This window comes from Salvelinus sp. IW2-2015, unplaced genomic scaffold, assembly GCF_002910315.2.
Source record: "Salvelinus sp. IW2-2015 unplaced genomic scaffold, ASM291031v2 Un_scaffold349, whole genome shotgun sequence".
Lineage (NCBI taxonomy): Eukaryota > Metazoa > Chordata > Actinopteri > Salmoniformes > Salmonidae > Salvelinus > Salvelinus sp. IW2-2015.
The window spans coordinates 206,977-220,252 of NW_019942544.1; the positions used below are offsets into that span (position 1 = coordinate 206,977).

A 13,276-nucleotide genomic window follows, 5' to 3' on the forward strand; every position below is an offset into this window, starting at 1 on the left:
AGAAAGAGAAAGAGAGAGGGAAACGCAGCTCATTTAACTGACCTGTAGGAACCCTGGGCCCCCTGCAAGGCCACCGGTAACACTAATTAAAACTTGCAGCTCAGCCTGCTCTTTGTGGTGGCGCAGGGTTAATGGATGTTCCACCCGCTACACAATGCTCCCCACACTGTTCTCCAGTCTGGCTTGATAAGACTCCTGCTAATGATAGCTCACATTGGTTACACTCTCTTTCTCTCATTTACTTGCTTAGTCTCTCTCACTCTCCAGCTCTGTCTATAGCTTGGTCTCACTCTCTTTATCGCTCTCTCTCTCTTTATCTCCCTCTCTCTAACTTTCTCTCCCGGGCTCAATCTCACTGCCTCTGCATCTCTCCTCTCTCTCCCTCACTCCTTTCCTCCTTTCTCTCTCTCCTTCCTTCTTTCTTTGTTTGACACTTTTGAGAGATGTGACTCAGTGACAAAAACAGGAGAAGCCTGTCTGTTAGTTTCTGCAGGCACATTTGTGTCAACATGTTGAAATAGCGGTCTTGATTCGTTCGTGCCAAAATGTGAATTTCCCTCACAACTCTCATTTCTCTTCATGGTGAGAACACACACTTATTGGGCTTTTGATTATTGAATCTCCCTCTGTCGGAGCACCACTTAATAAATAATGACCAGCTGATTGATTTGACATGTTCTCTCTCTCGCTCTCCCTCTCCTCTTTTCTCTACTCTCTGTCGCTGTATCTCTATTCTTTCTCTTGCTCTGTGTCTCTCTCTCTCTCTCCATCTCCCTCCACCCATCTCTCGCTCGCTCTCTCCCCTCTCTGTCTCTCTCTCTCCCCTCTCTGTCTTTCTCTGCAGCATGCCATGATGTTTTCAGTGTTGACCCACCACGTCTGCTACCACCACTGTCTGAAGCACCTGGACAAGCTGATTGGCTACGTCTTCAAGGAGCGCTGCCTACTACAGGTGAAACACACAAACGCGCACACACTCAGCCAGCCAGCGGAACATTACAGCAGGAAATAGTCAGGTAAGGACAGGTAATGGTAATCAACACTTACTCTACAAGTCATACATGCCCCTGCAGCAGCCCGCAGCATGTCTATGTAAGTGTAACTGCTGTGTGCTGTAATGATATTCTCCAGGATACAACACAATATAACACACACACAGTGTAGTCTTCCAGAATGTAATATTTCTCAAATGAATGGGCCGAGCCATGGATGCAAGGACTCACCATCCATGTTATCAAACTTGTAGTTTTAACCATATTTTGATGCTTAATATTGTTTGTTTACATGTACTTTGTTTACAAACATTGGAGTAAAACAAGCTTATATTTTGGGTTCTGATGGGGTACAACAGTTGAACTAAGCTCATGAGGCATTTGTTATATTTTTTAGTAATCAATGGGTACATGTCATTAAGTCCCAAAATATATTTAGCAACTGTGGATTACCCCTTTTTTAAAGAGAAGGTTGCCCCATGATCATACACTCAAGGCCCTCTTAGTCACCCCCTGTTGAACAAGGGAGAGCTCAGATTTTTGTTTGAAAGTCTCTGAAAAAGTATTCTATTGAAAAAATGTGGTTACCAGCTAGCTACGGTTTGAGTTTTGATCCCGCAACACGGTTGGCTGGGACTGCTGCTCGGGCCTGGAATTTCGTGATTTTAGGGGCAAGGCCATTTGGTCATGCCCAATCTGCCAGGGCACCAAGGCCATTAACCAAAATAGCCAATTTAGAGGTTAAATTGATTTGAAAACCGAAAAACATTAGTTATGCGGTTAAGAAAAACAAAAGTGTATGTAAATAAATAATTAGCCTACATGTCAAAGTATTGGCTACAGCCTGTCATGTTCAGACCTATGCTTACATGAGGGAGGTGCCTGAACAGGTATCCAAATGTATACAGCTCATGAAACATGAAACCAACACTTTACATATTGTGTTTAAATTGTTGTTCACTTGTGTACTACAGTACCAGTCAAAAGTTGACACCTACTCATTCAAGGGTTTTTCTAGATTTGTACTATTTTCTACATTGTAGAATACTAGTGAAGACATCAAAACTATGAAATAACACATATGAATCATGCAGTAACTAAAAGTGTCAAAATATCAAAGTATATCATATATTTGAGATTCTTCAAAGTAGCCACCCTTTGCCTTTATCAGGTATTAAGGTAAGACCCAAGTGCAGACTGTGTGAAGTAACAATGTTTATTGTAACAGGGGCAGGCAAACGACAGGTCAAGGCAGGCAGGGGTCGATAATCCAGAATAGGAGCAAAGGTACAGGACGGCAGGCAGGGTCAGGAACAGGCAGAGTGGTCAGGCGGATGGGTACAGGGTCAGGACAGGCAAGGGTTAAAAACAGAAGGATGAGAAAGAGAGGCAGGGGAGAAGACAGGAGCTGACAGGACAAACGCTGGTAAGCTTGACAAACAAGAGGAACTGGCACAGACAGACAGAAAACACAGGTATAAATACCCAGAGGATAAGTGGGGAAGATGGATGACATCAGATCAGGACATGACAGTACCCCCCCCACCCCCTCTAGTGACGCCACCTGGCGTTCCACCTGGGTGGATACCTGGTTGACTGGGGTGCCGGCGGTGAAAGTCGGCGAAGAGGACCGGGTCCAAAATGTCTTTAGTGGGAACCCAGCACCTCTCCTCCAGGCCATAATCCTCCCAGTCAACCAGGTACTGGAAACCCCTGACCCATGGTTGAACCCTCAGGAAGCATCTCACCGTGTACGCTGGCTGGCAATTGATGACTCGGGGTGGGGGCTACAATCAGTAGACAAGGGGCAGTCAGACATGGTTTTGACTCTAGACACAGAAAAGGTAGGAAAAACACAGAGGGTACGGGGCAACAGAGGACGAACAGCAGAGGGGCTAATGATCTTGGAGCGGGGGAAAAGGTCTCGGCTTCTGGGGGTGTAGCCACGGCACCATAGCGGCGTGCCAGCGCCTCAGGCTTGACCTTCTTGGAAACCGGTCGGTGCTGTAGAAGCGAAGTGGCCCGGGCCTTACTTAACCCCTCCTGGAGGTCCTGGTATTCTGCGGAGCTGGCGAAAAGGTCCGGGGCATTTTCCAAGCCCACAGGAAGACATCCTGGGGCAGGCTGAGCTGACTTCAGGCAATGAGTGTGGAAGGATGGGCACCAGTCCACGACGGCACCAGTAGCCCAGTCAATGGAGGGATTGTCACTGGAGCCGAGAGAATCCAACCTGCGGAGACTCAACCAGCAGGAATTGGATCATCTCACTGTGGTTCCCCGAAACTCGTAGGTTGACGGGGGTGGTCTGATTGGTGACCCGGCCTATAGAGCGCCCGTCCAGCGCTCTAACACCCATGGTAATGGAGAGGGGTTGAGTGGGGAAGCCCAGCTCAAACGCCAGGGTAACGTCCATGAGACTCGCATCGGCCCCCGAGTCGTTGAATACCTGGAGAGACTTGGGCTGGTCGCCCCACAGCAGGGTGGCATGGAGAGGGGGGCGAGTAAGGGGAGAATAACCATTTTCTTTTAGACCCACCAGTGTACTCACTCCAACGAATGAGCTAGGTCTCTTGAAGGGACAAGTAGACACAAAATTACTGTCAGTACCGCAATACAGACAACTCTGAGTCTCAAGTCTGCGTACGTATTTGGATGGAGACAAGCTAGCCCTGCCGAGCTGCATCGACTCGGGAAGAGAGGAATCGTTACTCTCCGGAGGCTCTTGGAGAGAGTCGGGTAAGCTCGGATCCTCTCGGGGACGTAGACGCAAGGGACTTCCGGAGTTCATCAGCTTTAAGGTGGGATTCCTGAGTGAGCGATTGGGACCGCAATTGGACCCCTTCTCCCTCCTTCGTTCCCATAGCCAACCATCGATCCGGATGGTTAATGCAACGAGTGAGTCAAGATCCGTCGTTAGTTCTCGGGCTGCCAGCTCAACCTTTACCTCTTCCGATAATCTGTTCAAGAACGTGTCGGACAGTGCTTCCAGGTTCCAGGTACCCTCCGCTGCTAGCTTGCGGAACTCCACCGTATAGTCTGTCACACAGAGGGTGTCCTGCCAAAGCTGGAGTAACTTCTGGGCAGCCTCTCTCCCGGACACCGGAGCCTCAAACTTTTCTCACCTCTGCCAAGAATACCTCCAGACTGAGGCAGACGGCGGATTGTTGCTCCCATACCATCGTGGCCCAGGCGAGTGCCATCCCATCAGTGTAATAATGTACGCTATCTCTGAGCGGTCCAAGGGGAACGAAGAAGGCTGCATATCGAAAACGAGGGAGCACTGGGAGAGAAAGGCCTGGCAGGTTCTGGAATCGCCATCATAGCGCTCCGGGGGAGGTAAGCGGAGTTCCCGGGAAATCGGTGATGCGCTGCTACCACCCGGGTTACAGAGGGGCTGGGAGGTTAGTATCGCGGTAGGCTGCCTAGTAGGCAACCCACAGAATTGCTCCCGGAATGCGTCCAAGGCTAGGTCGTGACGTCCGGCCACGGCCTGGAACCCTTCCATCAGACAGTGAAGCAACTCCTCGTGCCTACCAATGGTGGCTCCTTGGGAGGAGATGGCGTTGCGGAGCTGGTCCGTGTCTGTTGGGTCAATACATGGCCAGATCGTACTGTCAGGTATCAAGGTAAGACCCAAGTGCAGACTGTGTGAAGTAACAATGTTTATTGTAACAACAAGGGTAGGCAAACGACAGGTCAAGGCAGGCAGGGGCCAATAATCCAGAGTAGGAGCAAAGGTACAGGATGGCAGGCAGGCTCAGGGACAGGCAGAGTTCAGTGGAGCAAAGGTACAGGAAGGCAGGCAGGCTCAGGCTCAAGGACAGGCAGAGTGGTCAAGTGGGCAGGTACAGGGTCAGAACAGGCAAGGGTAAAAACCAGGAGGATGAGAAAGAGAGGCAGGGAAAGACAGGAGCTGACAGGACAAACGCTGGTAAGCTTGACAAACAAGATGAACTGGCACAGACAGACAGAAAATATAGGTATAAATACCCTGAGGATAAGTGGGGAAGATGGACGACACCTGGAGGGGGTGGAGACAGCTGAAAAAAATCAGGGCGTGACAGCCTTGATGACAGCTTTACACACTCTTGGTATTCTCTCAACCAGATTCACCTGGAATGATTTTACAACAGTCTTGAAGGATTTCCCACATATGCTGAGCACTTGTTGGCTGCTTTCCCTTCACTCTGTGGTCCAACTCATCCCAAACCATCTCAATTTGGTTGAGGTCGGGGGATTGTGGAGGCCAGGTCATCTGATGTAGCATTCCATCACTCTCCTTGGTCAAATAGCCCTTACACAGCCTGGAGGTGTGCTGGGTCATTTTCCTGTTGAAAAACAAATGATAGTCCCACTAAGCGCAAACCAGATGGGATGGCGTATCGCTGCAGAATGCTGTGGTAGGCATGCTGGTTAAGTGTCCCTTGAATTTTGAATAAATCACAAATAGGGTCACCAGCAAAGCACCCCCACACCTTCTCCTCTATGCTTTACGAGGTGAAATACACATGCAGAGATCATCCTTTCACCTACTCTGCGTCTCACAAACCACGGCGGTTGGAACCAAAAATCGCAAATTTGGACTCATCAGACCAAAGGACAGATTTCCACCGGTCTGATGTCCATTGCTCGTGTTTCTTGGCCCAAGTAAGTCTCTTCTTATTGGCATCCTTTAGTAGTGGTTTCTTTGCATCAATTCGAACATGAAGGCCTGATTCACGCCGTCTTCTCTGAACAGTTGATGTTGAGATGTGTTTGTTTCTTGAACTATGAAGCATTCATTTGGCTGCAACCTGAAGTTCAGTTAATTCTAATGAACTTATCCTTTGCAGCAGAGGCAACTCTGGGTCTTCCTTTCCTGTGGCGGTCCTCATGCGAGCCAGTTTCTTCATAGTGCTTGATGTTTTTTTCGACTGCACTTGAAAAAACGTACAAAGTTCAATCAAAGTTTCCGAATTGACTGACCATGTCTTAAAGTAGTGATGGACAGTCATTTCCCTCTACTTATTAGAGCTGTTCTTGCCTTAATATGGACTTGGTCTTACCTTGTCACAACACAATTGATTGGCTCAAACGCATTAAGAAGGAAAGCAATTCCACAAATTAACTTAACAAGGCACACATGTTAATTTGAATGCGTTCCAGGTGACTACCTCATGAAGCTGGTTGAGAGAATGCCAAGAGTGTGCAAAGCTGTCATCAAGGCAAAAGGTGGCTACTTTGAAGAATCGAAAAAATAAGTGTTTAACACTTCTTTGGTTTACTACATGATTCCATACATGTTATTCTATAGTTTTGATGTTTTCACTATTATTCTACAATGTAGAAAATAGTACAAATAAATGAGTGTGTGTATAACTTTTGACTACTACTGTATATATTTTACCTTGGAATGTTTACAAAAATTATTTACATTGGGGAGAACAAGTATTTGACACACTGTCGATTTTGCAGGTTTTCCTACTTACAAAACATGTAGAGGTCTGTAATTTTTATCATAGGTACACTTCAACTGTGAGAGACAGAATATGAAACAAAAATCCAGAAAATCACATTGTATGATTTTTAAATAATTAATTTGCATTTTATTGCATGACATAAGTATTTGATCACCTACCAACCAGTAAGAATTCCGGCTCTCACAAACCTGTTAGTTTTTCTTTAAGAAGCCCTCCTGTTCTCCACTCATTACCTGCTATTAACTGCACCTGTTTGAACTCGTTACCTGTATAAAAGACACCTGTCCACACACTCAATCAAACAGACTCCAACCTCTCCACAATGGCCAAGACCAGAGAGCTGTGTAAGGACATCAGGGATAAAATTGTAGACCTGCACAAGGCTGGGATGGGCTACAGGACAATAGGCAGGCAGCTTGGTGAGAAGGCAACAACTGTTGGCGCAATTATTAGAAAATGGAAGAAGTTCAAGATGACGGTCAATCACCCTCGGTCTGGGGCTCCATGCAAGATCTCACCTCGTGGGCCATCAATGATCATGAGGAAGGTGAGGGATCAGCCCAGAACTACACGGCAGGACCTGGTCAATGACCTGAAGAGAGCTGGGACCACAGTCTCAAAGAAAACCATTAGTAACACACTACGCCGTCATGGATTAAAATCCTGCAGCGCACGCAAGATCCCCCTGCTCAAGCCAGCGCATGTCCAGGCCCATCTGAAGTTTGCCAATGACCATCTGGACGATCCAGAGGAGGAATGGGAGAAGGTCATGTGGTCTGATGAGACAAAAATAGAGCTTTTTGGTCTAAACTCCACTCGCCGTGTTTGGAGGAAGAAGAAGGATGATGAGTACAACCCCAAGAACACCATCCCAACCGTGAAGCATGAGGTGGAAACATCATTCTTTGGGGATGCTTTCTGCAAAGGGGACAAGACGACTTCACCGTATTGAGGGGAGGATGGATGGGGCCATGTATCGCGAGATCTTGGCCAACAACCTCCTTCCCTCAGTAAGAGCATTGAAGATGGGTCGTGGCTGGGTCTTCCTGCATGACAATGACCCGAAACACACAGCCAGGGCAACTAAGGAGTGGCTCCGTAAGAAGCATCTCAAGGTCCTGGAGTGGCCTAGCCAGTCTCCAGACCTGAACCCAATAGAAAATCTTTGGAGGGAGCTGAAAGTCCATATTGCCCAGCGACAGCCCCGAAACCTGAAGGATCTGGAGAAGGTCTGTATGGAGGAGTGGGCCAAAATCCCTGCTGCAGTGTGTGAACCTGGTCAAGAACTACAGGAAACGTATGATCTCTGTAACTGCAAACAATTTCTGCTACCGAAATATTAAGTTCTGCTTTTCTGATGTATCAAATACTTATGTCATGCAATAAAATGCAAATTAATTACTTAAAAATCATTCAATCTGATTTTCTGGATTTTTGTTTTAGATTCCCTCTCACAGTTGAAGTGTACCTATGATAACAAATTACAGACCTCTACATGCTTTGTAAGTAGGAAAACTTGCAAAATCGGTAGTGTATCAAATACTTGTTCTCCCCACTGTATGTGTTGCACTTGATACACTTCATGTGCACTTTTTTTAAAGAATCTTTAAAAAGAACACCGATCTGACAAGGAAGACTTTAGTGTACTGTCTTTGACACTCGATTTATTCATCTCAAATGGCACCCTATTCCCTTTACAGTGCACTTCTTTTGACAAGGGCCAATAGGGTGCCATTTGCGACACGGGCAATGTGTCTGACGTTTCTCTGTTTTCAGAACAGGGCTAAGTTACAATTCCAAGTAACAGTTGTTTTATGTCAAGCTGACAGAGAAAAAGGACAGAGTTGTGCTTGGATGCTAGACTTCTACGTGTACAATGTCAAATACTTCTGAAAAACTCTTGCTGTTCTGTTCCTTTTAGTTACTATGAAAATAGATTTTTGGTTGAATTTGTTTCTGTTCAAGGATACAACCCCAGCTGTGTCTACAGCAATTATAAATATTGAAACCCTCTCTCTTAACATTTTACATTTATTTCTCATTGGAGCTTGAAATTGATTTGAAGAGTGGCTGAACGAAGACAAGCATTTGAACCCCGAGCAGCCCAGAGAGAGGAGAGATGAATTGGAAAGTGTTTTTGCTGAGAGAAGCTACATTCTGATAATGTTAGATTGATAAATGCTCGACACGTCTTACTGGGCAGTATTACAGCGATTTTTCTCTTTTCCCTGTTTGTGCTCAGTTGACAGTGTTCGATTCAGACAGACACACTGCTTTCCAAGCTCTCTAGTTTGCCCTGTCTCAAACCAAAGCAGAGTTGTGGGGAATATTGTGTAGTGTGCTGCTGTGCTACTGGCTTTTTTGTTATAAAAGGCTTGATTTATTTATACTTTCTTCCATTTTATTCATTTCTTTATGCTCACGTCCATATTACATACTGTCGCTCAATGTTTCAATGATCAATCTTTCAGATGGTTGCTGTTCTAGTCTAGTCATATCTTGGAGGTCAAGGAAAGTCAAGTATGCTTTGCGTTTCAGTCGAGTTGATCAACAGAGTAGGAGTACTGATTTGGGATCCGCATTACCTTTTTAGTTCATAATTAAAGGGTTATATTGTCAGGGAAGACCTGATCCTAGATCAGCAGTAATACTCTGAGATGCTAGATGCATACATCAGACAGTAGTGATGGGTGGGAAATCAATACAGTTACATATTGCAATATTATTTTCATTTTATTTTAGCTTCTGTAGGTTGCGTTGGCTAGTGCTATAGTCGGCTGTACCGGCGCCAAAACGCAGGAATGTTTCATCCTATAGCTTGTTCTCCATCTTCTTTTTAAATAGTGAGCTAACATGTTTTCAGCACTTCTATTTCCCTGACTGATCAAAACTTGTTTTCTAACGCTCCCTCTTGTCTCTCGGAAGCAGACATATAGAGAGCAATATGTTTGGAACATTAAATTGCAGTAAAATCACAATATCAAATCGCAATACATTTAGAATCATGAGAATCGCAATACATAACATATCGCCACCTAAGTATCATGATAATATCGTTTCGTGAGGTCCCTGGCAATTTCCAGCCCTATCAGACAGTCACCATCACCACAAGATGTTCCTACTCTTCTCCCTCTCCAGCTGGCCATGACTCACCCCAGCCACCACCTGAACTTCGGCATCAACCCCAGACCACACCCAAAACTCCCTGTCCAACTGTGGCATCCGCCAGCCCAATTCTTATTTCAATGTCGAGTAGTACTACTACTGAAGCAGGACTTTCATTCATTAATAGCAGCTTGACATGTAACAGTCACACTTCATTTCCTGGGGATTAATGATTAACCAGTGGAAGCAATTAGGAACTATTTAAACCACTGTTCAAAACTAGTATTTGTACTAAAGATTTTAAGGTCCATACAGAGATTGGCTACATAGCTACACATCCATAGACATACAGGTATTTTTATCCTCCTCTACAGAATAAGGAAGAAAAGAGTTGGCAAGGTTACTTCAGCTGCATTGTATGGCAAAAAATGTCAAACACTAATGTTAACGTTACTACAATAAAGAACAATGACAAGTTTTTGACTTCGATTTTTTTTTAAGAACAGCAAGGCAAGCTTCAAAATTGTACATTCAATTTGCAGTAAATGTTTAAGCTAGATTCTTTACACCCACTGGGTTTCACAAGATGACAGCCTGGTCTGCTCAGGAGTCCGTAAAACATTAAACAACACAAATTATAATTCATACAAATGTCAAACGCCCATATAGCCAGCTAAATGTAAAACCAGCTGATTAATGTTAGCTAGTCAGCTAGCTTGTAAAATTGTTATTTTACTTTTACTATTTTACTATTTAACTTTATGACAAAGAAACATATGCATACTTATTTCTCTACATTAACAAATACATAATTTAAATTAATGAACTTCGGCATCAACCCAGACCACACCCAAAACTCCCTGTCCAACTGTGGCATCCGCCAGCCCAAGTATGGAGACAGGGAGGTCCACCACATGTATATGAGGAAGAAGGGTGGGTACCTACAGTACAACACATTGGTGCACACACACACCACACACACACTTCATCAATATTGATTAATGGATGTAACGTCTATCTATGCTGACGAACCAACCTCTCTCTGGTTGGTCAGGAATCAACACCTTGATCAACATTAAGTCTTGTCTCAGACAAGACGGCCCCTCCCCCTCCAGGTAGACTCTACTTCCATAAGGAGGTCTAAGCAATGTCACCAACTACTGATGCAGTGGACATTCTTAATCCCTTATCTAATACATACTTAGCAAATGCAAAGTCCCTAAATCAAGCAGTTGCTGTCCTGCTGTGCCTCAGTGTGGGGAGGCCCTGCACTTATTTCCATGAGTGAGTTCTAAGAAATTTCACAAACCACTGATGCAAGGGCCATTGTAATTCCAATACACCTTTGCATTGTGTGCTAATAAATGTGGGCTATTAGATTTGTGAAGGTTTGAGACAGAATAAATACACTTGAGCAGAATGAATCAACTTGATTCAAACCTGTATAGGTCATTTTTCAGGTCACTATTGGATTTTCACCTGTGATATTTGTCAGATTGTGTTGATTTGGTTGGTCTCAGAGACCTGTGGTTCCTGTGTAAATGTCTGATCTACTATAGACTGAGATGCCCATTAAATGATCTCTCCCTTACTCATCTCTGTCTCTTTCTCCTCCCCACCTCCCTCCCTCTCTCTTTCTCTCTCACCATATCTTCCTCGCTGGGTCTCTTTCCTCTCCCTCCCTGTCTCTCTCTCTTTCTCTCCTCAACCCCCCTTCTCTCCTCATCTCTTTTTTTCTCTCTTCCAGGATCAATCACAACGAGCGGCTGGAGTTTCTCGGCGATGCCGTTGTGGAGTTTCTCACCAGGTGAGATTTATGTCCGTCAGGTCCCTCGCTTTCATTTTTTTGACAGACACCTTTGCTAATCGAACATGGCGACAACTCTCTCCCCTTCTTCTCCCCCTTCCCCTTACTCTACTCTGTGATTTCACCCTTAATTGGGGATTGGGTTGTAATTTCACCATAGCCCTTTTCATAGGGCCTTACTGAAAGTCTCCATGACAACCAGCAATTAGCTGTGTAAATGCTGCGTGTGTTATTGACTGAGTCACTCCCAGGTGAGAGGGTACCGTTGTGGCCCAGGCACCACTCAGCTTGCACTGCCAAACTACTAATTACATGGAGCTATTATTACTACAGTCACTACCTCCCTACCTAGCTACCTCTCTGCATCCCAAATGGCACCCTATTCCTTATGTAGCCTTATGGGCCCTGGTCAAAAGTAATGTACTACATAGGGAATAGGGTACCATTTGGGACACAACATTTCTTTGGATTGAAAGGTAGCTGGAGAGGGGAAAATGTCTGGGCTAGCCCAGCTTAGCTCATTAGGTAGTTTCTGCACGTCAAATCATATAAGCCTCACCGGGAAAAAGGTGAGCTGAGGGCTGCCCTGTTCATTTTAAAATGAAAACCTTCCTAGGGATGAGTTGTTGTTTTTCACTTCTCCCCCTTTTTCCATTTCCGGCTGTTTGTTGTTAGAGATGAGAGCAAGTAATTTATTTCACCCCTGCCAATATATAGCCTTGAATAGAACTAGCACCGACTGCAAGAGTTTGACTGTAATAGGAGAGGACCGTTAGGAGTGGATGGCTAGGAGTCCGTTTTAGCTATTTTACCCAGCGGATGGTCTGCGTCCCAAATGGCACCCTATTCCATTTATAGTGCACTACTTTTGACCAGAGCCCTCAGTGTACTATAAAGCAGATACGGTGCCATTTGGAATGCAGCCATGGATGGAGTGAGTGAGGAAGGAAAGGGGTGGTTAACTGCTGTTTCTGTGGACTTGGGCAGTTCCTCTCATCTTGTGTTGCTCCTCTTCTGATGTAGGCATTCATAAGGACTCGTTCAGCCCACGCTACTCGCTTTGGCCCTCCTCAGAGCTGTAAATAATGTATCACCCTCTTGTCTAGTTAACTGACGGAGCAAATCCAGTTAACCACCCTTGCTTCCCCTGGCAAGCACTGGACCTGCTCTGGACCACTCTACCTACCTCTTTCTCACTCTCTCTCTCCCTTTCTCTCTCTTTTCCCCTCTCCCTCACTCCATCCCTCCATTCCAGCACTGCTGTCTCCTGGACTGAACATTTCTGAAACCGGACTACCAGGAGCTGGGGATATAGAATATTTAGGTGTAAAATAGCAAGCGGGCTGAATTGAGCTAAGGTGTTTTATTCGTCTTGGTCTTTCATGTCCATTTGATGCAACGTTGATTCATCACAGGCATACGTACCTACTGCCAAGGAATAATAACTAGTGGCAGGGAGAGATGAATGAACCTAAGGAACAGGACATCACTACATCACTCACACACATCAGAAACCACCAATGGATAGCCTACCACCATTCATTGAGCCTTGTGTTTTTCAAAAGGCCTGTACTGGCGGCAGTAATAGCTTTCCTTATATTTATCATGCAACAAATACGTACTTACCATATGAGCAGCAAATCTGAGAACAGCAAAACAACAATGTGCCGTAATGTACCCATGCTCTGGCTGTTATTTCAATGTCGAGTAGTACTACTACTGAAGCAGGACTTTCATTAATTAATAGCAGCTTGACATGTAACAGTCACACTTAATTTCCTGGGGATTAATGATTAACCAGTGGAAGCAATGAAGAACTATTTAAACCACTGTTCAAAACTGGTATTTGTACTAAAGGTTTTAAGGTCCATACAGAGATTGGCTACATAGCTACACATCCATAGGCATACAGG

At 45.1% G+C, this 13,276-nt stretch overlaps 1 pseudogene; it reads left to right on the plus strand.

Moving 5' to 3' along the window:
• Positions 1 to 11,367, plus strand: part of LOC112068247 (ribonuclease 3-like) — a 29,097-nt pseudogene extending 17,730 nt beyond the window's left edge.
• Positions 11,368 to 13,276: the final 1,909 nt, after the last annotated feature.